Source organism: Xenopus laevis, chromosome 9_10S (assembly GCF_017654675.1).
Source record: "Xenopus laevis strain J_2021 chromosome 9_10S, Xenopus_laevis_v10.1, whole genome shotgun sequence".
In the NCBI taxonomy this organism is placed as follows: domain Eukaryota; kingdom Metazoa; phylum Chordata; class Amphibia; order Anura; family Pipidae; genus Xenopus; species Xenopus laevis.
In genome coordinates this window covers 43,906,726-43,910,489 of record NC_054388.1, presented here as the reverse complement: position 1 = coordinate 43,910,489, position 3,764 = coordinate 43,906,726, and positions in this window count along the sequence as shown.

Here is a 3,764-nt window from a genome sequence, read left to right as displayed (position 1 = left end):
ATCCCATTGGGCCAGTCCGACACTGAAGGCAGCTATGATTTGTTTGCCCCACACAAGAGTCCCCATGGCTTGTCAGCCAGCAGCACCCATTTTCGAGGGCCCCATCAAAATGGTCTAAACCAGGGCCACTGAAATGGAGTGCAGAGATCTACGACAATCCATTTTGCCTGGAAAGCAGGGAGAAAAATGAAAAAAATGGTCAGATTGTTTCCACTTTTTTTTTTTACTTTGCACCCTGCCTTCCACTTCATAAACAAGCCCTTACGTCTAAGAGAGTCCCAGTCTTACACATTATAGATGGCATTAATTCTAATGGCCCAGTATTTTGTTACGTATTTTGGAAATTCTATTTCCTTCCATTGAGCAAAAAAATTGTTTTTGGGTGGAGCTTTCCTATGATTTACAACAATTATGGTGTCAGACTAAAACACTGTGATTATTATGATTGCACTGATTCATCCATGACATTTGTATGCGATAGGAACTGGCACACTCATTGTTCTTGCTTAGAAAGCTAAGCCGCCATGAGAATGACCTCACTGCGTCTGGATCACCTCCAAGGTAGATAAAAGGTTTGTCTGTGAGGATCCCCAGCCCTGGAGAACAAGACTTACCTGTTTGCAAGTCACTGCGTAGGTTGCATAACACTTTACTAGGATCGACGAAACTCTTGTAAATGACAAAAACTGCTGTGATGGTTCATCTTGGATTTACTGCAGGCAATTAAAGGGCAAGTTACGTACAAACAGATTTCGTGCCTGTGTGTTTATCTTGTTGCTGTAAATGGTGTTTCATAGAAGGTTCAGGATGCGCCTTATTGCTAAAATTTACTAATCTAGGAAGTATCACTCCATTTGTTTCCCCTTTGGTGGAAGCAGAAGACCCAGATTTGGGCAGCAGAGAACAAAAGGGTTTCAGTTGGATTGTATGGGAAAAGGTTTGAGTTGAAACCTTTAATATTTACCTTACAGATTATTAACCAAACCAGCCACATGGCCCTATAACCCTCACCAAGGCTGGAACGTGGTGGGTGATGGCTGTGATGGGACATACTAGACTTCAGCTGTTGCTAGCTCAAATAGCCGCCTTCATATCCGCTCCTGCTCTCCTTTATCAAACCCACAGATAAAACACATCAGCTGATTTATTGACTAACACAAGGAAGGTTCACTGCTCACACTTTCACTTTGGGGTTTGATGGGGGGGTAATCTCTACACAGCTTCAAAGGGAAACATTAGGGATCATTTACTACATTCAGGTTGCAAAGTGCAAAAACAGGCGCAACCCACAAAGCTTTTGCACTTTGGACCTGCCCTAGAATTTTTTAGGTCTCTTCCCTCCAAGGACTGTGGCGATTTCTAACTTCACTCTTTGATGAACATACCCCCATGACGAACCTGCATTTATAACATGAATGAAGGAAGCGGATTCACTAAAGGGACAATTGTCGCCAGCGACCGCTTTGCAGGTCAAATTCGCTATCAATAAGCTAATTCACTAATATACGAAGTTGCACCCTGGGCGCCGAATGCTGGCGACTTTTCGGCAGCATTCGGCAGTGCGAGCATTTCTTAGTGAAGATGCACTAGTGTTCATTTGTGCGTAGCGAAAAATTCACTGGTGATCTTGCCCTTAGGTCAATTTGCATACGGCTGGTTATTTAAAGTTGTATCGAGGTCTTTATTATAACGGTAGGCGCAAATGCTTGAAGTTACCACTTTTTATTACAAATGTCTCTGCAACCTTAGACAAGAGAATTAATATAATGCCCTACGCATGAGCCCACTGTAAAATTAATGTTCCATATGTTAGGAAATGTCTGGAGAAAACTGGTTGCCCAAAACAAGTTTGTTAGGACTTCTGCAGGCAATCACACTTAAAAAAAGGAAAATAACTTTAATACATTTTCGGCACACAGGATATGATGCAAGTGACAGAAGATTGAGGAAGATCTAGCTTCATTTTAGCACTTCGCCTGGTCTGGCAAAAGAGGTAAGGTTTAGTAAAATCCGCACCCTACTGAATTTGCGGAGTGACGACCATTTGCCAGAGCCAAAAGTCGCCTGGCGATAGAGTACGCTAGTGATGGTCTCTTTCGCTAGTGAACTGTTAGTGAATTGGCGATGTCCCTGCGGATGTGATTTCTGTTGAAAAGTCGCTAGCGTTAGCTACTACGCCCTTAAATAAATCTACCCCTGTGGGGTGGGTAGGGGCAGGTAATCAGGCATCCCCCTTCAATCTGTATGACTGGTCCCTAGGGCACTACTTCTTAATATTGGGTTTCTAGATGTTGATAAACAACATCCTACATAGAATCAGAGGTCAAGGAATGCTGGAAGTTGTATTTTTGGGAACCAGTGTCGGACTGGCCAACCGGGATACCAGGAAAACTCCCGGTGGGCCCAGGTGTCAGTGGGCCCTCATGCTGCTAAACATTTGGCCTATTTCATGACCATTTCTGTATTTCTTTAAGGGGCTTAATAATGGAAGAATATAGTATAGTATGTAGAGATAAAAGGCTAGGAGAATAAGGAGGTTGAGTGAGGAGAGGAGGAATAATAGTTTGTAAAGTGAGCCCTCAGTCTAAGGTTTTCTGGTGGGCCCCTGGCATCCCAGTCCGACACTGTTGGGAACCGCTGGTTGAAAGAGGGGCCTTAGGGTGCTTTTGATTTTTTAGTGGCAGCCAAAATACTGGAAATCAGTGTGTCCCTCGGTATCTAATATTATGCTTCAGATTTCTACACATCCCAAAGTAGGGGACAGTAGACATAGTATAGTTGTATAGCAGCTGGAGGACAATATGATAACACTAAGGCTAATGCCACACAGGGCTGAAAATCTGCTAAAATACGCAAGCTGAGAATGAGTCCCTATGTTGGTATTAGCCTACTGTCCTGCCTGCTCCTGGAACAATTGTGTCCACCTAGGTACAAGCATACACAGTGGATTTCAACAAAGAAACAAGAGATTAAGCAAGTAGGCCATGATGGAGACAGACAGGTCATGGGACCTGGGGGACTGTCGTTGCTTATACACTAGGATACATTAAACATGATTACAGTTTGTACATAAGGGACAGATACTCACTTTCTTTCCTCCTCTGCTACTTTATAAAGAGCAGATGCCCTGAAGGTCTCTGAACTCCATACAGTCAGATCCCCCAGTCCCTCACCATCAACAGCAAATTGCTCCTTAACTGTGTCTCCAAAGGATGATGAATAGGTTGACCTGGGCCCCAGATTAGAGGTAAGTCTATAGAAACCCTTTCTGATTTATCACTTGCTAAACACAGGATTCTTGCCCTTTATATGACCAGGGAAAGGGGGGGGGGGTCTGAAGAGTTTGATGAAATGGGTTATAAATTAGCAAATATAAACCTAAAGAAAACAAGTCAGAGTATGTGAGCCTGCAGCCTAACAGTAGGAGATTCTTATCTGCAGCACAGTGAGGCAGAACGTGGGCATGGAGTGCTGAGGAGGACCGTTAATAGATAAGTAAAAAAGGCTGAGTGCTTTGCTGTACTGAGTCGCAGTCTCCTGTGACCTAACACTGTTTGTGGCATGTAAATCTGCCCCCTGCTCAGGAATTAAACTACAAGAGGCTGGTTCCCAGAGGGATCTTTTTTGTATTATGCAAAGCTTATGCCCTCCCTCTCCATTTTTTTTCTTATTTGGGTTTTTTCCAGGGCTAGCATTACAGAATAGGTCTCTGGAATTTGGTGCCCCCCTCGTTTCCAGCTGTTCTTTCATTTCGTTTTATATCC